Genomic DNA, 24376 nt, shown 5'->3' with positions numbered 1-24376 from the left:
GTTGTGGGGTTATACTATTCTGCGTTGAACCATGTTTACATTCTGTACGACACCCAACGTAGTCGTAATAACATATGGAGTGGTATTTTGGAGCACCAGACTGTTGTCGGACACGTAGAATACAATTTTCATCGATTTGCGAGTGTGAAAACGCACACACATACAAAAAAGAGGTGTTTTTACAGGTAGATTGTCCGAACATGCCTCAGCGGTCACATATCGCGAGGGTTACTGTTTGAAGAGTGTGTTCTAGGATAAGGGAAAACTGCGTTGATGACGACCGTGAAAGATAGTTACCGTCAGACCTATATAGTAGTTACCGGTGGTTTGGTGTCCCGGAGATAGAAACCTTCTAACGTAACCAACTTAAATTGACTTATGTTCTCCGGAATTGTTACCCGACAGTAACAAAACTAGCAGTTTTCGTTTTCGATTTTCCCCGTGCGTTTTATTCTCTTTTCAATCTCACAAAATAATTCTTTTGTGATTGCGCAACACTCTAAAACTGAGACACACACACGCACATACAAAACAAAAAAGTAGAAGAACAAGAAAAGACGAGCAGCAGAATGTAACATAGTTCAATAAATTTCCTGTTTCATTAGTGCTGTTAAATACAGCTGCGTCACGTAGGGTGTGTAGTTGTCGCTCCACTGCATTCACCTATTATACCTCTACAGCCATAATGGCGGTGAATGACCCACCACATCATCATCCCATTTATGTGTGTGTGTGCGTGCGGAAAACTAAATGGCATTGCCAGCGAATGACAGTCGCACCAAATGTCATTCGCTTGTATTGCATCGAGCTACACGAAGAAACAGAATGCCGTACGCAAATGATGTAACTGCCGATAATTAAGACAGCCGAACATAATAAATTAAGAGCCGAACATATGAAACATTATACAGGTACATTAGTTACGTTTCTATTTATGTTTCTTGAAACCAGCGAAGCATTAGATTATTTTACGAAAGCGTTGCGTTTTCGACAACGCTTAGTTGGCTAAGTACCTCAAGTGAGGACAAGAACCCTATCTGCACCACACTCTGCAACATGGCGTATGGGAACTGGGTTAGTTCTCCGAAAAGCATTGTTAAGCCTTCCTTCCTTCGTGTCAAAAGTTATCAAATTCGTGATATAATATTGGATTACATTCGTGTTTGATTTCCTCAAACGGTATATCGTTGTTGTTTTTGCTACCTGTCTGCTGCGAGGGTACGCAATGGGTGCGAGAGGCAAAAGCACATGAGTTCCCCGAAACCATTCACCAGGCGAATATGACACGGAACGAAGTCATTCAGTGCGAACGTCATTCGCTGGGAATGACATTCAATTTGCCGTGTGACAGGGGTATTATACCTTCACATACCGTGCCCTATCATAACTTACCTACGCACGCGAAACTGAAGTACGTATCGACAAACCGTACCATTGAAGTCCTCCACACTTTCCCGGTCTTATTCATATAAGACGACTTAATCTTTCGTTTTTATTTTCGCAGGCTGGGCTGACTTCCTGTATAAAACTCACCTCAATTGTACTTAGCTCATTACATTTGATCCACATATCTCAATGGTACTGCTCCTCAGCGGTGAAACAGCCCGTGTCGAGGTCATCATTTATCTGTTGTGTAAAACTACCCGACACAAATACATTACTCGATGCAGTGTTTTTTGTCACCACCAGCATCACCATGTCATAAACGGCGGTCGCAAACCTTTACAACACGTGCAACCAATGAAGGAAATTTTAGTATCACTCAAAAGCGTGGGACGTAAACATGAACACGCAACGTTACTTGTGCTCTCTCCTATGACCTATGTCTCCTATATACAATTTTCCTCAAAGTGGAAGTACGCATAGCATTTCCGTTTCCCAGACAGCGAGAAAAAAAGAAACATGACGTATGCAAACTTTTTGCCTTCCCGTATTATCGGCAATGCGACCATTGTGCGAAGCCAATGTAATGCACTGATGCGTAAATATTGCCCTCTGTTTGCAAGACGCTGTTGTGGTTCCAGGGCGAATAAACCGCTACAATACCCAGCGACTGAATAGAGAGTTTTAGTACTATCGCCTTTGCGTACGTATGGGATAGCGTTGATGGTTCTGCGCACGCCCATAACAGAAAGAGAGCTTCGCGCAGTGCGCAGAACCACCAACGCTATACCTTACGTACGCAAAGGTGATAGCGTAAGATGTGCTAAAACTCTCTAATGTCTTGTGTGCGTATCACCAACGACAAAGTCTTGGTGAAAATGACCTCTGTTTGTCTTTAACTGCGGCATACAGCAGTAATATATTAAAGCGCGATGAGATCCATTATACGTAAGTTGAGTGTTATCATTAATGGTGTTTCGAGTAGTTATGTGAATAATCTGGGCATTATTAAATAACGTCAGAAATCGCTGCGCAGATTGTCGTTGAAATGCGATGGCATTTATGAGCTCAATGCGGGCATGTTCCGACTCCGCAATGAACTCATAAATTATATCGCACTTCAACGACAGTTTCTGTGCTGCAGTTTCTGCCGCGATCTTGTTACGCCGAGATTAAACGCCGTTTTGTACTGCGTATTTTTATTAAACTGATCGGAAGACTTTGAGACTCTTTTTCTGGAATTTGAGTTGGAAATTAAAGAAAAATATGGAAATATTTGTCCCGACCCAATCTTGCTACTCCAAAAAACGCGTTTGTGGGTGAAACAATAGAAAAGGAAAAAAGAAAGAAAACAATAAAGAGGTAGAGTGGGCCAAACAGAAGAGAGCATAAAGGAGAAAGGGGAAAAATGAAACGGGAAGACGTTAGGCACCGACAAACACTCACTTGTTCATAATGTAAGAGACCGCGGTCATTTTTAACGCCTATGGATCATCGGCGACGTGCTTCTCGCGCGACGTGTGTGGACGCCACTAAGGTTTCCATTGGAAACGTGTATTCGCGCCGTTACATTCCCTTTGGAATCCTGTGCGACGACGTGCGGGATTTATTATTACCATGTCCTCGTATTATACATATCCCACAGTTATCTCCACTGCCGGTTACGGAATCTCTTATCCTAGATATCTTTCCAGTGATAATTTCCCAACAGTTATCTTATCCTACCGCTATGCGATCCTTCTCCAATGTTTTTTCGTCCGCAATACCTCGCTTAACTTCGTCTGGCAGACCCGCTTAGCTTCTTGCATTTCACCGACAGTCATAATACGTGGCTTTACGTCTCGAGACAACTATGACGCTACAGTGGTCGGTCTGATGATTCATTTCGCACACCTGATAGTTCTTGAACGCGCCCCGAAACCTCAGAACACGTATTGAGCGTGCAACGCGGAAGACAACGTGTCAAAGCAACCCGTACCATGCCACCAAGTCGCTGGCGTTACCATTGGCGTTACCATTGGCGGCGCATTACCACTGGAGAAGTTCCTCCCCTGACAACTGGTACGGTCGCGCGGCATGGGCTGCGACATTATAAGGAGCCTTTTCTCACGGCGGTTCTAATATAAGCGCGATGGAACACGTGGTCTCCGAGCAGCGGCCAATGCGTTATGCGGTTACATACTACGGCTCACCAAACCTCGGCAGAGGTTTAGTGTTAGAGGAAGCGTCTAATTCGCCGGTAATTCTCCGGTTGAGAGTTAGAGGAAGCGTCTAATTCTCTGGTACTTGAAAACTTTTTCGACTCCTGTAAGTGAACGTGAATGTCTCCTTTGGACATTCCCCAATGAATCACAAACGTATTGTCTTCTTGTGAACTTCCGCTTCCATTTCAGTTATTCTTCTCTTCATATTGCTTCGTGGCTGAACATTTACACATGCAGACTGAATGTTCAAGGGGGACATGAAGAAGAAAAATAAATAAATAAATAAAGGTGAGCGACAACCACAAGAGACAAGCGCCTCGGGCGGTTGTCTCTTGTGGTTGTCTCTCTTTTCTTTTTGTTGTTTCTCTGTCTCTTTTTTCTTTTTGTCTTTGTTTTCTTGTTTTCCTTTGATTGTCCCTTTTTTTTCTTTCTCAGTTCGTGCCATGTCCCCCTTGGATTTGACCCGATTAGCAAAACGTTCAACCTTGAACTGAATGTTGTTAGCAGCTGCCAGTATTTCTTCTTTAACTGGTTAATTAGACAAGACTAACTAGGTAAATTTTAAATTCAAGTCCGGTGTGCTAGTTGGAAAGTTCTAGAGCACCTTGGAAAAGACCCGAACGAGGTGCTCGCAACTATATGTGTCTTTCGTTTTGGGGCATCGAAAGAAATCAAAGTAAATAGCGAGTCACCCGCCCATTGCACTCGTAGGACGCGGACGCTGTTGAAAATACTTGGGTCGGGTGTCTTTCAAGGCTCTCTACAACTATCCGATTGACACCACGGCACGTATAGCAGTTGAATTTTAGGAGAAAGCTAATTAGTTTGATCTGATTAAGTAATTATAGGCACAATGAGAAACCAAATACTGGCGATGTTGATGTTGGCGAAAAAAAATAATGAAAGATACTATCATGTTGGCAACTATCACACAGATCCGCTAACAACATTCATTCACCTTGTTTCATTTGTGTGGACTGCTCTATCTTTTCTCCTTGAAATCTTGGTGCATGTTAGTTGAGGCACTCTGTATACATATAACGTCCCTGAGTTAAGACAGTCGCTAAGTCATGCACAAATAGATGATAATGATGGTGACAGCAGAAAAAAATAAAATGGGGAGGAATGGGATGTAATAGGACTAAGCGAGACTTTGGAGGAAGAGAGCACTGGTAATTTATGACTATATAAGGTGACTGATAGCTATGCAACTCTAGGATTATAAAAAGCGATACAAATAGAGTGAACGTTTTGGCGGAAGCTCCACCTTCCTCATGACCCGTCCTGCACGTTACCACTTTTCTCAGTCTGTCTAAACTGTTGACTCAGTTTATATCGCTCTTCATAGTCCTAGTTGATTGGTTGGTGTAAAAAGGAGAAATATGGCCCAACTCTATATTGGACCGGCTACTCCATCACGCTCAGGGTAGCGAAGTCTCGCTACCAAGGATCCTAATTCATGTTTGTCCCACAAACGTCTTACGGAAGGAGATCGCAGAGAGCTCTATATTAGGGGGATTCAAGATATGACCCGAAAACTTCAATTAAAATTCCGGTCTCTGTATCATACCTAATATTCTTGCTGCGTGTAGTGCATGTCCTCTACTCTGTATGTTGCGTTTTGCCGCCTCCGCGTGGCAAGTCCAAGCACGCAACATCTGATTAGACATGGCTGTCCCACTTCATGTTTGCAACAGTGAGGAGCAACAGTCAGTTACCTGTTCCCTTATGAGAGAAGGTGTGAAACCCATTGACATCCACAGTCACACAGTCGCAGTGAAGACACTGTATTGTAACAACGGCATATCAATGCAGCGGGTTCTCAGGAGGAAGCACAAATATGTTGGTCTCGCCACGACCTGGTAGCCCTCGCACTGTTTCGGCGGAGTCTATTCAAACCCCCCTTTTTTTATTATCCTCAGGGTACAATTGTTGAGAGTTGAATGCCTAGGGGACAAGCATATTGTGATCTCTTGGCGGCATTTTTGAAGCTCGCCATCAGAACAAAACGTCGTGGACTGTTTGCAAAGAGCGTACTGCTCCAACATGACGACGCCGGTTTGTATTCGTAACATATGCTTCGACCATACACAATCCACGATTTAAGTGTCTTCCACATCCGCCATATTCGCCTGACCTCCCGTCGTCGGACTATTGCATATTCGAGCGGTCTTAAACAGGATCCTGGGCGTCAGGAAGATTGGTTCCGATGAACACGTCGAGCAAGCGGTGCATGCGTGGCTACACACCCGCACTCCTTATCTTTTTTTTTTTCAATCAATCAATCGACTCGACTACTTCTCTGCTGGAATACAGGCACTTCGCTAACGATGGCACGCCTGCGTTGAAACGCAGGGGGCTACGTATAGGAAAATTACATATTGTTTCCAAGAATATTCAGTTTCATTGGTAGTCAATAAACTATTTAAAGCTACTTATTGAACCACCCTCGTAATAAAGTACTTATCTTAAGAATATTCAATAAATAAACAATAGCGTCTAGCTGTCAAGCACGGTAAAGAAAAAAAAAACTGCCTCCGACACTTCCTTGAATTCTGTATTCCTCAATAAAAACATTTTCGTTACATTCCTTACTACTGTTGTCCGCATTAATAATGGAAACCGGTCGATAAAAATACTAGGGACGTCGATGTGGCTTCGCGTCCCTCGCGACAATAACAACAACAACAACAAAAATTATATTTTGACGAGGAGTGGGGAGGTTTTCCACTCTAGGAGTGGAACGCTGCCCCATAGCTAGGGGGTCTAATATGAGTGATGACGACGATTATAGGAGTGGCGATGGCGACAATATATATATACACAACTTTAACTTTATTGAGCAGAGAAGTGCGGGAAACAAGGGCAAAAAAGCCCTGAGACTTGAGGCATTGTGTTTCTCTTTTTATTTTTTATTTTATTCTTTAGCTGCATGAGCATTGCTACCATTTTTGCAGTTGAGCTATACCAGTTGAGGCGCACGGTTTCGGTTTTGGCTCATTTACATGGCAAAATTCGGCGATGAATATTTCAGCGCACGTGCTCGATTCAGGATTCTCTAAAAAATAGAATGGCTTTCAACGAGGATTATCTCCCATTCTGCTATCTCACTTTTGCCAGAAAGCCCTTAATTAAAGAGTTAATTAATGAATTTTAGGTAATTATTTATCTTGTAGTTACATACTCCCGTTCCAGAGGATGTCCGCCTGGCCGTATAACTCAACTGCAAGAGCGGTATCTATGATGCTCTCATAGCTGTTTCTAAAAAAAAAAAAAAAATGAAAGAAAATCTGGCCCAGATAAAAAATAAGAAAATAAAAATAAAAAGAAAGGGAAAAGAAAAGAAAACACACTGTATACGAATCCTTGCTTTTAAATTTTTCACCCTGTATATATAATATGTAAAATTTGAATATCAGTACAATAGTTGTCTTCTATGTACGTTATGGTTAGCCTAACTTATCTATACAGGGTGTTTGCTCTAACGTGTCCAGAAATTTTATTTAAAGCGAGCGATGAAAGAGAAACGAGCGCTACTTTTCAGCTACTTGACTAAGACACATGTGCTACTATTGAAGCAGTACCTGTTTCTTACTCAAGTAGCAGAAAAGTACCACTTGCTTTTCCTTTATCGCTCGCTTTGAATATAATTTCTGGACACGTTAGAGCAAACACCCTGAATATCGCTATGCAACTGTTGTCACATACATTTTGCTGTCTGGCTTCAAATCCTGTTGCATATGGGGAAGAGTATGTTCACAAAAGAGTTACTGCAACATAATATCGCACAAGTAATTGGCGAGCATTATTTTCCTTCTCCGGTATCGTCATTGAAATGCTCTTTGAACGAGTCATCTTTCGAGCCTTCAAACATATTCGGATAATTTTCTACCAGCGTCATCATGAACGGTAACTTCTGTGGATCCTCAAATTTCACGAGCCTATGAGGACGCCCCAGGACGTTCTTTCCCTAAAACGGACGAAATACGTGCGGAGGAAGCTGAAACCTCCTTATGTGATCCGCGGCGCTACCGCCATCTACCGCCTATTTTCCGAACCAGCGTATTTCTAATGGTTGCATCACAGATGGCTCTGACGCGCACGATGCTCAATCGAACGGAAACTGGCACCCAGGGCGGGCACATCTCCGATTTCCTCGCGTCCTCTGTGGATGGTTGTTTGACATCCGAAACCCGTGGAGCAATATGTGTATGTTCCGCGTCCACGAAATGCGAGCCACTTCGAACGTTGATTCAGGGGCGCCCCTGTAAAGGACACTCTGCCTCACGCAGAGGCTTTATGAGGCGAAGCCCAACTCTTTATTGTAGATGACGTGTGGATGCTTTAAACAGGAAATAATATTAAGCGAGTGAAATTGAGAATTTGAGCTGCAGTGGAAAGCTTCTTATTTTTGAAGTGTGTTAATCTTATCGTATGTTTGATGCTGTTGAGATTGTTTGCATGTGAACCTCAAAAATGATGGATGCGGCGCACGGTCAGCAAATATCCGTAGCATCCTTTGTGGTCACGCTTTTCACGTCAGAGCTTCATATCCAATAGACGGGATTCAGCATTCTTCTACAGAAACCACAGGGTTTATGAGTAGCATGGATATTCCCCTGTAGTGACGTTGTTCAATGTAGATTTTATGTTGAGATTTTTGTACACACATTTGCTTGTTTTTGGCACTGCCGTGCACGAACACGTATGTGCCTGTTACATTCATACGTACATCCTTTTTTGTGCGTTTTAAACGCATTTTGGTGTTCATATGTACATGAGGACATTCGCTGTGTCCTACATGCACATGAACCAGCACGGGCTCGCCGTCTAAGATTTCAGACAAATGGCGCCACAGTTAGTCTTGAAGTCTGCCCGGTACACATACTGATCCCCTGTCTCCGTTATGCTGTCCTTGCACCATATGCCATCTGCACGATGCCCATGGTCACGGCGATACTGACAAGACATTTTCTCGCTATTAGTTATAATAGTTATGCCCAGTGCGCACTTGATGACGCTCCACGCAACGTCACTTGGGGATGCAGGGGCGTGTCCGCCGTGAGAAGCTTTCACTTTCTTATCCGCGTTGGCAAAAGGCTAGTTCCATCTCAGATCGAACAATCCGGTACACTTGATGTCTCGACTGAACTGGAAAAAAATATATGTTGCAGCCATCGGTGAGTTAGGAGAAATAATGTTGTAGGTAGTCCCTTAGACTATGCACAGCAGAAAAATAAAAATTCGGACTTGATCGGTAGGCGTACTGTGAATTTTTTGCCACCCCTGTACGCGGAGCGCATTCAGGGCGCTGGCTCCATGTCCCGCATGTTGCAAAATCAAATTTTCCAAAGGGACTTTCAACTTCTGTCTTCACATGAAAGTAATTGCTACAGTTTGAAGCCGTTCTGAGCGTTTATGTTCATAACAGTGTTGTAATCGCTGAATGTAGATTGTGGAGCAACCAGATGCGCTCGCATTTTTTGCGGGATATCACATATGGATTGCAAGTGCTGGGAGCTCGTGAAGAACAGAATGCTTTAGAATACTTTTGCATCTTTATAAGAGGTATATTTGTTCACGGTGATCATGTCGGAGCATATTTACAGTACACAGAATAAAAACAACTTGACAGCGAAGAAGACAAGGTAAGAAGGTAACGTAATATGCAGAGCATCCCGGGTGGATGAGTGCACGTGTCTAGGGCTAGGACGTGTGTAGGCTAGGGGGGGCTCGAGCCCCCCTGCCTGCCACGACCCGACCCACGCAAATCGTGCAAATCCGAGGAGAAAATAATATATGGGGGGGGGGGAGGACCAGTGTGACGATCGCGGAAGTTCTTGCAGTTCATGGCGGCTATATAAGCAGCACTCGTGAATGGTTTTCAAAGTATGAGCTTTTCAAAGTACTTACAATCTCGTGACGCCGCCTCATTGGACATGACAGCCTATATATGTAATCGTATTGTGAACGTCCAAATAAATTCTTTTCGTTCTTTGGTTTTTTTTTTCAGCCGCATTTTGGGGTGTGGACAAGTATATGTGTGTTGTCGCACCCAGGGTCAGTGGGGGGGGGGGAGTTTTCGTATCGAGCCCCCCCTACCTTGGAGGTCTGGCTACGCCACTGGACGAGAGTGCCCTCACCGACGTTCGCCGTACACTCGAGAGATACCAACGTGGGCGAGACAAGCGAAACTTCCGCACGCGCTACGAGGCAATCGTTTGCTTTCATCCGCCACGGGCCCCCGCCTTCATCTTTGCTTTGTTTAGTTTGTTACTGCCGTAGATGGCGCAGGAAAGCGGGCCTCAGATGACCACTAAGCGACCGTTCAGCCGTTACGGTCACCGTTGCGGCCGCTTGCCCTGTAGTGGGAACGTAGCTCACTGTGAATAACGTTGCACACAGCATATGAACATTCAAATTAGGTAACTTCAACGCTATGTTTGACGTCTAATCAAATTAATACTCGCAGGTTTCGCTGCCCTGCATTTCTCTGTTTTTCTTTTTCTCATGGAAGCGAGCGTTGACGAGAACGACGTTCTCGTCAACGCGCGAACGTTCACGTAGCCTCACAAATGTTAGCGTCAGAATTGGTTGATGCGAGTGCCGCGCAAGAGAAAGAAGACCGTTCGTCATGGTCGCGTTGGGCGAAGCGACATCGCTGCGCGCCGTAAAAGGCGCTCCGAATGCTGATGGAATTGCTCATCAGTATTCGCCTGCTCGCCGAAGAAATAATGGCGCTCTCGTTCGTGTGTTCCCAAGACTGAGGCTTCTTTTCACGATAACGCTTTGTATGTGCTTCCTCATATTATACAACGCCGTGCTCGTTGTCATAATGCTTCGTTGTCGGAATTTATTTCGGTTAGTAAAGTGCCTGTACTATGCCCAGAATGCTAAGTTAAATAGTGGATTATGATGTTTGCTGTACGTTTGCTAGCATCAGTCTCATATCAACACACCGACAACAAAGAACAAAACACACACACACACACACCGGCCTCGGTTTCTGCTAGCGCGTCTGCCTACTGATCCCAAAGTTTCGGTTTCGGACCCGGTCGCCAGTAACTTGGTGACAGGGTACGGGTTGCTTACACCCTGTGCCATGAACGCTAAATGCGTCGTGCTGAAATTTCGCTGCACGTTAGAGTGGCCCCCCTCAGAAGGCCCAAATTAAACAACGGAGAAGCCACTCTGGCGTTGCAACGTCAAGCAACAAATTATCAAAATGTTTTAGTTGTAGCTTACGCAGTCGCCTTGCGGGCGCAAGGAAGTAGCGTGTCCACACTGCGCACGAAGTCACGTCCTGGTCATGCGGAGAATTTCCTTGCGTGATGATGATGGTGATTTGATAAAGACAAAAAAATGAGTTGAGTTGAGTTTGAATGTAAAAAAAAGAAAGAAAAATGCGCAAGGCGATTGCCTCTGCTCCTGCTAAAACTCTCTATTAATGCCTACTGCAAGGTTGGTGGGTGTCCGCAGACCAATGCCAACCGAAGTCAGTGGGTGTCGGTTACCGTGCGACTTGGTCCAAAGGTCTCGGGCCAATCACAACGAAGGAAAGGCACGTGACGTGTCTTTTTTTAGCTTCATGCTTCACGTGTGCTCCTAGAGGTGCCGTGCGAGTTAGCAAAACGCATTATAACGAAGTATGAAATAATTCAATGTTCAGCGTCACTGCAAAGACACGGAACGATAGCACGCATACCAGTACAATAACCATAACTGTACCACATCATAAGAACAACAAATGATTCCAAAGTCCCGGTGTCGCTTTCGTTTTGTCACTCTGACGTGTGCGCGACTGAGAAATGCCAGGCGTGCTTGAGCGGTGACCCAGCATAATGACCTTGGAATTGTTCCTCTGCCCGTTTTTGGCAGCCGTGCACGGGCAGGCGCCTCTCTGGCTCCACTTCGATCGTCTCCGAACGTTTCATTGCATTTTTCCTACTTTTCGTCCGACCTCGTCTCAGCGCCGGATAATATGACGCTGGAACATTACGACGTTTCAGACTGCGCTCTTTAAATGATGTCGGTAATTAGCCAGTCCGTTTTGACGTCGGTCTCGCGAGTAACTCTCTGATGAGCGCCGGCTACTTTGAATGTGAATAATCGCTAGTGTGTTACTTGGAGAATAAGACGTTTCGCTCATTTTTTTCTCTAAAAAAAAAAATGCTACGATCACACTGGCGAGATGGACCCAAGAACAGGTAGCGGAAGCTTAAAAGGGGTGTCACGTGCCTAATGGCTTTGGCACTAAGGGAACAACAGTGCGGCTGACATGAGCAGGAAGACTAAGGAAGGTAACTCGGAGCTGACTGAACTTTTCCTCCTCGCTTCCCACCAAATATCGAACTGACGGAAGTTCGCATGGCCACAACCCAGGAAAAGCTACTCACGCTGACTATACTACTTTTTTGTGTAAGTAGTGCTCATTAATTAGCCTATGATGTTCGATATATTCACTAGTCGACCAAGAGCTGTATCAATATTGGTCGTTTTATATTAACTATTTGGATTACTCTTAAACAGAAAATGCAGGTTTCCGTCGTGGCTCTATAACCACGTTCATGTGGCGCAGATTCAGTGTCGGAATGTGTTCATGATATCGGTTCCAAAAACATGATAAGCCAATGAACCGGGTCGATGAAGTCCTTGAACCGGGTGACATCAATTGATAAGCTTGGATTTGATAATTTCGTTTATCGTATCGTTTTCGAAGGGTCCTTCCGATGTACGAAAACTCGCTATCATGTGGACTATGCACGTGAGATACTGATGTTTCGGGGCTTCCATGGCCATATATCGACCATGCAACTGGCGAAAGTGGATATATATTACTGTTCTAACCTCTTTAGCAGGATAACTTGGCGTCACACCCACAAGTGCCAACGTCACACCTGTACACATTACCAGGTCATTCACAATCCCTCTCCCTCACGCGAACACACACGCAGAAAGGAAATCGCTCAAATCAGCGTCCTTTACCCTCCAAGTCATCCATCACTGGACAAAACCACGTACCGTGACGTTCACGCTGGCCTCTCATCGCCGCGTAGCATCCCACGTGTCACACAAAACGGCGAACGACATCGCTTTAAATCACTCTCGTGACGTTGTCGTGTCATGAATACGTGAATGTCGCTGAAGCGAGCATCGACCACCAGGGGTCGGGGCAACCCACTGAATGCCGAATACCTGACGACCCAATTAATATGAAGGTCCGCCTGCCCGCCCGCGCGCGTGACTGGGCCAATTTTTTGGCTAGTATGCCTACCGTGGTTACTGGGTCAGTTGGAATCGCCGCAGCCTGCCGTTCGGTCCGTCCATTCCTCGCAGCCGGAAGGATCAAAGTGCCTTGTCTCTTGTGTCTTCTGCTTCAGTGCCTGCGACGAGATAGCAGACGACATTATTGATCAGTAGCCAGCTGTCTCATTGGGCGTGGCATACTGTTTGTAAACTCTCCTTGTGGCCGGCTTTGTTAGGTGGAGTTCAGAGAAGCGTGCGTCCAAGTTGTGCGGCTTAGTGTGTGGCTTCGTCTTTGGCTACGAGCGGTGTTTGACGTGGAAGGAACTGTGAGTGGGCAAGTTCGAAGTTTCTTTCGGCGCGAAAAGTGGACTTACATTGTGCAAGTGGATACGCCTTGCTCCATATTTAGATGAATAAGGAACATTCCGTCCACGAGTGCTTGATTTTGTACATATAAGCATTAGGACGTTCTAGCCGTCCGCAATTAACCAATTTGGAAACAAACGACATAAGAGGCACTACTCTCACGTGCAGGGATAACCACTGCCCGCTTACTGGAAGACAAGCACTCGACGTTTTGAAACTTCTACACTGTAAAGCCTCGCAAACAGTGGTGACCACGTGCGAACGTACTTACTTCACAACACTGCCTTCTACTGTTCTGTGGATCGTAGAGTCGTTCATGTAAACTTTGATAGTACCTCTTCCTCGAAAGCCTTCTCGTCTTTGCGGAATCTCAGAGGAAAGCACCCTCACCGATCGTGCGAAGACGGAACCTGTATCTCCTTCTCTCGGTGAACTCCGGTCCAGTACGTCGACGCGTGTCGTAGCTTGTGACGTCATCGTGGTGTTGTTCATCAGCTGCCGTCCGGATGCGCGGATGCTCGTTTTCGAAGCTGTGGAAGATGACTCTGAGCGACAGCAACCTGCTGGAGATGCATGACAGGATTCCTTACAGGTGAATATTCGCTACAACTATTTTCGGTTGTACTTTCTTAGCTGTAAAGCGAGTTCTCTTCTAGAAAAGCCCAGCATACATAATAGACGATTTTAAAAGATGCGCGTGGCGCAAAGCAGCATGGGAACTTTGAGGGACACTGCTGTGTCGTCTGCTTCGGTTAGGGTTTACCCTGGTTGACGCTGCTGCTGCGCACACTGGGAATGTTGTTGTTCTTCTTCTACCTCCGCCTCTGGTCGTCTCGTAATGCTTTAAAGGGAGGGTCCGCAACGGTTGTGCCCAAAATTAAGTGAAAGTTGATTTCAGCAGAGACCACCCCCCAGATGCTGACAACAGCCTTCGTTTCCTATAAACGTGCGCGTATAATTTATAAACAGCGAAAACGATAAAGCGAAACCGAAACTATGAGAGCAGGCGGTGGCATCGGAATCGAGGAGCGCCACGCCGTGACGTCAGTCGCGAGATTCGTCTGCCGTGATTCCGATGTGTTGTATTGCATTGAAGACGCATGGAAGCAAGTTACGCTCAACGTGCAATCATGGAAACCGACTCCGCATCAGAATAGAACTCCACGGGACTTCAGCCTGATTCAGACGTGTATTCTGATGAGGAGAATGACCTGACCGTCACCATAAACCACAACGACTCGCCGTATTCGACGGACCCTGTACCAGTGCGCGCGTCACTTGAAACCGAGGCCTCGGACCCATACACTGAAGACTGTCGAACTCGGAGTAACTAATGATGAGTTTCTAATAGGTTGTCGCACATTCTTATACAGGGTATCCCAGAAAATGTGTCATTGAATTATAATAAAAAAACTACACCAACTAGAGTCATGCGGCCAATGGCATTTGTTCTTACTGGGTTTTTGCCACCTCCTCATATGAATGTCGTGTAACATAAGTTTAATTATGTAAATTTTTGCGAGCTTAAGTCGGAAATTTGCCTAGTAAAGGTAACTTTGTAACCCCGCCAATGTGAAGAACGTGTCTAATTTAGTCAAATTAATGATAATTGACAGGGATATTCAGGAGCTATCCCATCGGAGAAAATAGCCGAACATCATACTCTACGGAGGTCGCACAGAATAGCGCACGATGAATTTTTCAGCGCAATCTTTGTCAGTCCGACGAAAGGAGGTTGGAAACCCAGCCCTCCCCGACATCGCAGAAAGAGATAAAACAGGCACGGCTTATCATGTCCGACTTTCGCTGGGATATTGCTTTCCTTCTCCCAATTTTAGGAACTGTTACTTTTTCTACTATCACTCTGTGGGCTGGCTTCGGAACCTCCTTTCGTCGCACTGAGAGCGATTGCGCTCAAAACGTCATCGCGCGCTATTGTCCGGTGCTCCGAAAAGCATGATATTCGGCTATTTTTTCCGATGGAATAGCTCGTGAATATCACTGTGAATTATCATGAATTTGAGTGTATTCGGCACGCTCTTCATATTGGTGGGGTAAAAAAGTGACCTTTACTTGGCAAATTTCCGAGTTCATTTCGCAAATATTTACATAATTAAACTTGGAGTAATGACATTCACATTAGGAGGTGGCAAAAACTAATAAGAACAAATGCTGTTGACCGCATGGTTCTAGGTGGCGTAGTTTTTTTATTATAATTCAATGACACGTTTTCTGGGACACCCTGTATAAGTGCCACGGGTGCACGCGTAATATGAAACATGTTGCAGGTGCACATGCGGTCGGTGCCTCCCGCAGGTGCCACTCCGAGTTCCCGCATGAGCCGTCTTTTCGTGTCGAACATTCCTGGCTCAAAATGATGAGAACATATCGTTCTCGAGCTGGTCTTCCTCCACTTGATTTTGCGCAGCGCCATTTCCCACTCCAAACGACGTTGTTTGGCCGTCGGAAACTGGAAATATGCTACGTCTGTTGTTGTATCCGACCTGTTGCCACAACTGATTATACAGCATGTCATACCGGCCATCGTGGTGGGTGTAAGATCAGTGTGCGACGTAACGAACACAATTGCTACGGAAAATTTCCTTCGTCAAAACTGCCAAAACACACAGCAAAGCAAGGCGGACGGCGCGGGATATCTCGCGACTTACATCACGCTCGGTGTTGCTTGCAGAAAAGCGCTCGTGGCTCGCACTACCCTGTCACCGAGCGCGTCATAGAAGAAAATCATTTTTATCAAGTTTGACTCAGTTTTCGAAAGAGATATTTTACAGGCATGGTCGTTGATGGCTAAAGGTGACGAATATTCGAAAACCTCGGAAGGGACCTTATGCGGATTCTCCCTTTAAGGCGCTATAAGTTCCCATAAGCCCTTGTGTGCCACAGGTGGCGCTTGCTTTTCTAAAATGGTCTATTCAGGGCTTTACGTCGCCGGACACTGTGCTCATGAGCGACGCCACAGTGGTTGGGTGTGTGGACCCCGACCAGAGGGTTCTTTAACGTGCGCCGAAATCTCGACGCACCCCATTTAACGTCCCTGGCGGAAGACGGCGTGTCTGAGCAACTTGTACCCTTCCACCAAGTTGCCACCCTCTTCGGCCGGCTTTGAACCCGCAATCTCGGGATCAGCTAGCGGACACGCTACCGACTGAGCCACCGCGGGCGGTCATTAATTTAGAAACAGGCTTAGAAACGAAACAACATCAACAACAACAACAACTCTATTTTGGGGTTATTACTAAAGGCAATCGTCAATAAAGGTAAAGCTCACTTCCTGTAGGCTTACATGTCTCATGCAAAACAATATCACATTCGCCTACCATATCAGAATTCGTCGGGTGACAAAACCAACTTCTTCCCTCTCGCTCTCTCTCTCTTGTAACATTCAGAATCACGCTCGATTATTCTTACAGCTAAGATGATTTAACCTCGAAAGAAATGCTTCAGCCACGTCTGTTTCACATCGTACTAAAAGAAAAACACTGAATGCAAAGTTTTATTTCCTTGTGCATTGAATTGACCATGGATAAATTTTGTTGTGTTTCCATGTGTCTCTGTGTTCCTATTCCGCACGACGCAACATAGTATTTACCTGCGGCGAAAAATATGACTAAAGTAAACAACTGAAATATATCAACGAGCTCACAGTAGCTTCGCAGCTGCTTGTCCAGTTAAAAGGCTCAAAGCCCTGAGGGTATCATAAATAAATAAATAAATAAATAAATAAATAAATAAAAGCGAAACCTTGTTGTGCACATTACTTACCATCACGGTGCTCACTATCACACAGTGCTATGCGCTTCGCAAAACGTCGGAAACTATAAGCCTTTTTTTTCTTTTTCACTCACTCGATCACTCACACAAGAAATTGTAATATATTCTGATATAGTACAATAGAATTGCATAATTTTTCATTATATTCAGTGAGAGTAGTGGAAATCGAGGAGGATCGCAAGGACATATCTGCCTGACAGACGTTGTGTATTGTAAAGGTACTGGGCGAACCCAAAGAGAAAAATGCAGCGTTGTCGACACTTGTGAACTTTATAGTAACTTGCGATATCGAAGCAGTCTTTTAGGAGCGCATGCTAAGCATGTCTTGTACAGTTCATTGTTCCAGTTTTAGTTGTCGCGATTTTGTGCACTTCTGTGGGAAGTAGATATGCGTGTGCAATATCGCATATGTGCGGTTCGGGAGGAGGAAGGGATGATGTTTTCCTTTCTGTTTCTTTTTGCAGGCTTCATTTATTGAGGGGTTCATTACGAGAGTAGGAGAATTTGACGGAAGACGAATTCAATTTCTTCTTATTTTCTTTTTCTTTTGTAACGTTCAAACTCGAACTCTCTACGAAACGCAAGCAAATGAAATATATAGGAAGGAAAGCTGTCTCATCTGTGTTTTGTCTTCATCCCTCTGTGCTCACCGTTTTCCATTCTATTGAAACAAGCGGCAGCGGTGAAAGGGTACCGCGCTACCCGAATTTGAAAAAAGAAAAAAAAAAGAAAATATGAAGAAGAAGCAAGCACGATTGCGGCGCTAACGGCCAACTACTACAGGTTTTCCCGTCCATTTTAGTCCAAGTGCCATCTGAATTAGTCCAAGTGCCGTCTGAACTAATCCGAGCGCCATTCAGTTTAATCCGGGCGCCATCTGAAAAAATCCAGATGCCATTTAATTCAATCCGGGTGCCATCTGAATTAATCCATGGTGCTTTTAAGCACTACAACCGTGTACTCGCACGAGGGACATCCCCGCAGAATATTCTACAGACATGTTGTGGAAAAGTAAAAAGCTGCTGACAGGACTTAAATTCTGCTGCGTCTTATGTTGAGCATTCGCACGGCGCCCAGATATCGAGTGTTAAAGCAGAAGCATAGCAGACGACACCATTGGTCATGTCGTCTGCTATGGAATATCTCCTGGCTGAGCTGCAGGATATTCCACACTGTTAGAAGAGCAGGAAAAGGCATGACTCCCATAGCAGACGACACCACTGGTACTGTCGTCTGCTACAGAATATTTTCTGACTGAACTGCTGGATATTTCGCGCAGTTAGAATAGCGCGAAAAGGCATGGCTGACATAGTAGACGACACCACTGGTACTGTCGTCTGCTACAGAACGTCTTCTCACTGAGCTGCAGGATATTCCACGTGGTTAGAAGAGCACAAAATGAATGACTCACATAGCAGATGACACCATTGGTCCTGTCGTCTGCTACGGAATATCTTGTGACTAAGCGGGATGTCTTTCCGTGCTCTTCAAACCGCAGAGAATATCCTACGGCAGCGTCACAATATATTCCTTCGCAGACGGCAGGAACAGTGTCGTCTGCTATGACCATCATGCCTTTTCGCGTTCTGCTATCCGCGCGGAATACCCTGCAGTTCAGTAAGAAGACATTCTGTAGCAGACGACAGCACCAGTGGTGTCGTCTGCAGTGTTAGTGGTGGCTATTCTAACTGCACGGAATATACAACAGTTCAGGCAGAAGATATTGTGTAGCAGACAACAGCACCAGTGCCGTCGTTTGCTATTCTTCCGCTCCAGCTCCCAATATCTCAGCGTCGAGCGAATGTTCCACATAAGACACGGCACAACTTCAGTTCCATCAGCAGATTCTTTTTCACTTTTTCTTCTACTAAAATACTCTACAAAGATGTCTGCGTGTGAACACACGGTTATAGTGCTTAGAAACACCGTGGATTAATTCAGATGCCACCCGGATTAAATTGAATAGTATCTGGATTTTTTCAGATGGCGCACAGATTAAATTGAATGGCGCTTGGATTATTTCAAATGACACCTGAACTAATCCAGTTGGCACTTGGACTAAAATGAACGGGAAAACCTGTAGTAGCGCCGACAGGCACAACACTGGTATGAAACGAGCCTTCACATCAACCTTAAGTTGCTGGCGGCAGGGTTCCATCCTGCAGTCTATATCCTCTTTTTGCAGAACAAAAATGAAATGTTGAGAATAAATCCCTCGAGAATGCGTTCTTGCGTTTGCAATGTTTGGAATGTACGGTCTTATACGCATAAGTAATAAACGAAGGTTCTAGCGAAACAAAAAAAAAAAAGAAACAAAAAAAAAACAAGCTTGTGCAAACGTAGAAAAGTAGATAATCCAGAGAAGCGATAAGGAAATGTTAAGGAAAGTGAAGTGCCTCAGGACGAGAGCCGCCGAAATTTCGAACAGGTTCGAACTATCGGCGGCTGTCGTCTTGAGGCACTTCCCTTAAGAGGTTTATGTAAAACAAGATCACATCTCTGCTACGTGCGCATGGGCAGGAATATTCTTACACATGGCCTGTGCATTGCGTGATTTGCTTTTGTCGGTGATGTGAATCGGATGCGGATATAAAAGTGCATCAAAACGGCGCATCAGATGTTGGAGGCTTGAACATCACCATGCTTTTAGCGTGGTGATGACGTCAACAACGTGCTGTTCATAATGATCTTCGCAACGAAAAACGCGGACGATAAGACAACGTGGACGACACGCACATTTCCATCCGTATTTTTGGTTGCGCTACTCAATATGGACCACTTGTACCTTTCCCCAGTTAACAGATTGCGTGGTTGGCCTCAGAATTTGGGTCAGGACTGTAGCCGGAAGATGAGATTTTGGCTTTGTCCATCTCACTTTTTAGAAATCGCAGACGGCTGATCACACAGTATTCAAACTCTCCCGTGAGACATTCTTGAATGTAATACACACACAGTACAATACGCACGGGCAGACAAACCTTAGCTGTATAACATCACGGCACATCAATTAGAAGCTTGTTGTCAAATTCTGAAGCACTCGTGGCGAACTGAGTCCTGCGTTTATATGCCACTCGTGAAGTCCACGTGATATTTACAGGACGTGCTGCGCATTTTGACGCGAATTAGGACTCTTAACTTTACAGAGTGTTGTGTAACACTGCATATGGGTGATCCATCTCAGGACTCCATTAACGTAGACAAGATATGTTGGCTAGTGTCAAAATCTATAGCAGCCGAGTAAGCGTCGCTGCAATCCATATATTTCCATGAGTTTCACATCACATAGTCTTCCGCTATCATGGTAACGTCGGATGTGTCGTACGCTAATGAACCCAAGCGTCAAAACTGTCGTCTGTTAAGATGAGAGGGAGATAAAGCTGTGTTGTTGACGGGCATGTGTCCATTATTCTTTTGGCATAGTTTTCTATTAACGTTTGCTATGAATTGAATACATCACATCATTTAAAGATAGGCACCACGCACACACACACACACACACACACACACACGCAAGGATCAATTTTATTAGGATTTTCGCCGCACGCTGTTCACATAGAAGTGTGGTCATTCTGGTTTACGTTCTGACTCGGTATTGCCTTGTGCGCAACAATTTTCTCATGTACAGGTTGCTGACAACATGTTTTGTTTCATAATAAAATGGCCCTTGTCAACTAGAGTCTGTATCACCTAGAACGTAGAGCATCTGCCTCTGGCCATTTGAAGTTGAGCTATTAGAGGAGTGCGGCGGAATACATGTGATCTATTTACACGTCCAATCATTCATATTTCCCACTTTCACCGTCGTCGAATGGAATAAAGCGTTAAGTGACATAGTGTGTTTCGGAAGCGCCGATGTCTCCGTATGACTCGGGTAATACTGTATCTGTTTTACCTGAAGTCCAATGTACATACCCATCAGAAACCTGACAATGTTGGCGGTACGATGAAATACGTGCATACGGCAGGAAGGCAACGCGTCATGCTTACGTAGCTACTCGTAACTACACGATCGTGAGTCATGCTGATGTGCATGGGAAAGAAGACGGAGAGGAGGAATTTTAGGCTCCTTTGAAGCTTTCCTGAGAATGGCTTTGCACACCTCACTTCGGGGCCAATCTCACGTTTCAGACTCGTTACCCAGGAATTCCCAAACTAACATTCAGAAGGCTATGCAAGTGACGGTAAAATGAAAACCGGAAAACGAGCGGTGTCAACATTGGTGAAATTCATTAGTTGTCAACAACATCGGTTGCCCCCAATTTCAGCTTCACCTTTCTGGTGGAATAGAGTTAATTTCTTCTCAATGCGCTGACCAGGTCGTTTCTTGCCACTGCACTATTTAAGAAGTCTGACATTTGCCGCCAGAAGAGACCGACCCAGTTCCCAGCAAAAGATTTCATCCCACCGAGGAGAGATGGCGCGAACACCCAAAGAAGACCTCAGTTACCGGAAGTAGTGTCCCGGGAAAGACCGTACTGCGTCACTGTGACCTAGATGTGACGTACTTCCCCCGACGATTGTGCTGCTCCCTGGCTGCCGCCGCGTTCTATCGATTTTAGGGTACATGTACTTTTCTTTTTTTCTAGCGCGTTTGCTCCAGCAGCTCTGCTTGGTGAAGAAGGCGTCAAAAAATGTTGGAAGGCATGGCTATAGCCTGATGCTTGCATGTTCCTTGCCTCCGGTCCTCGCTACGAGCTGAACGATCGCTTAGAGAAAGCTGTTATGTGGTATAGTCATGTTGGAACTAGACATAGAGATTTAAGCTTTCGACGCTACATAGATATCGGGGCTCAAACAGAATAGAGAACGTGAGAGAACTGATATTCTGAGGCTGGAACAACATAGAAAAGACAAATACATACAAAGCCTCAAATTGCCTAAGAAATTAACGATGAAAGATGGAAGTCACTGGAAAAGGTTAGCCAGCTGTAGGACTCGAACCCACATCTTCTGGATTACCGGTCCTGGGCTCTACCAATTGAGCTAAGCTAACACTTTTTTTTCTTCATTTGTTATGGTTTATGGCGCTACGTACAAGGATGACATGAGTGAATGAATAACAATATTTACATTATGTACAACTAATTGAAAACTGCTGCACATTAACAAAATACAGCGACAAAATGAGAGCAATGCGCGTTACAAAAGCAAAATTCACAACAGCCCAAACGCCGCGAAACGTTACCAACACAAAACCCCACATGAACAAGGAAAAGTAAGCTTGCTATAATAAGGACACGTAGAAGAAGTAGGAGCATGAAGACATGAGCAGGACTGACTGGTAAGAAAAAATGAGTAGTCTACGGGGCCCGTTCGTAAGAGATTGATGACGTTCAGCCAGGTGTGCGCTGTTTCGTCAGAGGACGTGAACACTAAAAAGTGCTCTAACGAAAACACCATGCGACGGAATATGGGCCAGGAGCCGACCGGTGGCTCGTTTGCGTCATATATTCGTCGAGCTACCCACAGTGCGTACAACCCCAACAGGAGTAGGATGTCCAGAGGCAAATCGCATCCAGGCCTGACAGGAAGGAAGCGTATAGCACGGGAATTTAAGTAGATATCCTTTTTGAATGCGCGCTGGAAAACGTCCCAAAAGAAGATGGCGTCTCGACAATAGAGAGCTAAGCTAACACACCTCCCAGCGACTTCCAAGGGTGCGTCATCTGAAGGGACAAACCAGCCACTCTCTCTCACTCATCCTCCTTTCACTCATACATTTTTGCTCACTCATACACACATTCATACGACGGGACCGACGCAGGCGGCAAATGTTGAACATGAGAGAACTGATGTTCTGAGGCTGGAACAACATAGAAAGGACAAATACATACAAAGCCTCAAATTGCCTAAGAAATTAACGATGAATAGTTTTGGTGGATCGGGAGCAGAACGATGAAAACGATGCGATAAAAGAAGCTGCCAAGTGAGAGCTCGGGAACAATGATGTCAGCCACTCAAAAGGAATAGCGCCATTGGCTTATCGTGATGTCCGAATGTTCGGTTATCGTGAACATTTTCCAACCTGCTAAAACTCCCTAATATGCACCGACATTTTTTTTTTTTTTTCGAAGCTATATTACCCGCTGGTACACCTCGGGTACTTCTTCCTCATTTATTGTTGTTGTTGCACCTCGCTCCTGGGTAATGTACACTAACTCAAAATCAGCCCTGCAATGTGTAGGAAGAATGGGCATCCGCGGCTCTTTGGCCCGTGGTAGTGAGTACCCTGACGTCGCTCAAGGTTCTTGGGGAACAGCGACATCGGTTGACCCTACAATGGGTCTCCGGCCACACTAGCATTCAAGGCAACGAGGTAGCAGATTTGGCGGCTGCTGCGGCCCACCGTATCACCAAAGCCGTGCCCATTATCCTCTCCGACGGAGATAAACGCTTATACTTGTCTGCGTTGGTGTCACCCTTGGACCGCGCCATGACCCTTGCCGCCATGACATCACTCAATGGTCACTCATCCATGCAGTGGACCCGTCATTATCATTTAAGATGGCAGGTGGCTTCCCTCGCAGCTTTACGTCACTTCTGCGGCGTCTACGACTCGACGTCGCCTTCACCCCCGTGTTCAGGATTAAGCTGGGCTACAGTAACACGGCGTTGTGCCCAGCTTGCCATACCCCAGCTACGATTCCCCATATCATCGAGGACTGTGACCGGTACACGTGTGAACGCCGGGTGTTTCGACGCCAACTTGAGCTCTTTGACCATAGACCATTCAGCTTGTCCAAAGTACTTGGCCCATGGAGCTCCCCTACGCATCAGTGCCGGATTCTTCGCTCCCTTCTTGCTTTCGTGCAAGCCACTGGCATCCTCGAAGAGCTCTAAACAGAACCAGTCTTCGCCGTCGCGCTTATCATTAATTCATCCTCTCATATTGACCTCTGTGAAATGGGGTAAGGTCCTCTGGCTACCACGGAGAAACATCCCATGTCATCATCACTTCTCCATCATTTATTGTTGTTGTTGTTGGTACACCTCTGCGTCTCAGTCTACCGCGATTCACCGCCGCTGTGGCGGTACACTGCCCTATTGCTCATTGGGAACGGATGAGGAGATCATGTTGAGGGGACGACGAACGAACGAACGAACGTGATGAACGTGTACGAAGCGAAAGTTAAGCTCTGACATCTCCGTCGTTATTCCGGCTGGCAGGCGAAGGTATTGTCTCCTGCGTATAATACGTGAGACAACGGAGAAATCACGTCACCATTTTACTGTTACCTCATTATTTATCATCTAGAGTTACCGAAATACTGGTGCCCCTAAAGAGCGAACGGTAAAGCCCTGAGACTAGGGACGTCTGTCTGTCTGTCCCTGGGTTTTACCGTAATGTATCGTAACCCTTAGTATTCAAATTAGTACTTGCCATT

The 24376-nt window shown here is 45.4% G+C and overlaps 1 protein-coding gene and 1 long non-coding RNA gene across 2 annotated transcripts in view; one reads left to right on the top strand and one right to left on the bottom strand.

The window, feature by feature from the left end:
• Window positions 1–13624, bottom strand: part of LOC135395344 (uncharacterized) — a 35941-nt gene extending 22317 nt beyond the window's left edge. The window contains exons 1-2 of the long non-coding RNA XR_010423030.1: window positions 13590–13624; window positions 12862–12970 (exon numbers count right to left, since the gene is read on the bottom strand). This is a non-coding gene — a long non-coding RNA (uncharacterized LOC135395344). The remainder of the gene's footprint in view (window positions 1–12861; window positions 12971–13589) is intronic.
• The window catches only part of LOC135394156 (potassium voltage-gated channel protein Shaker-like), a 375971-nt gene that overhangs the window by 191773 nt on the left and 159822 nt on the right, over window positions 1–24376 (top strand). The window lies entirely within an intron of this gene.

Source organism: Ornithodoros turicata, chromosome 5 (assembly GCF_037126465.1).
Source record: "Ornithodoros turicata isolate Travis chromosome 5, ASM3712646v1, whole genome shotgun sequence".
Lineage (NCBI taxonomy): Eukaryota > Metazoa > Arthropoda > Arachnida > Ixodida > Argasidae > Ornithodoros > Ornithodoros turicata.
This window is presented reverse-complemented; position numbering and strand designations above follow the sequence as displayed.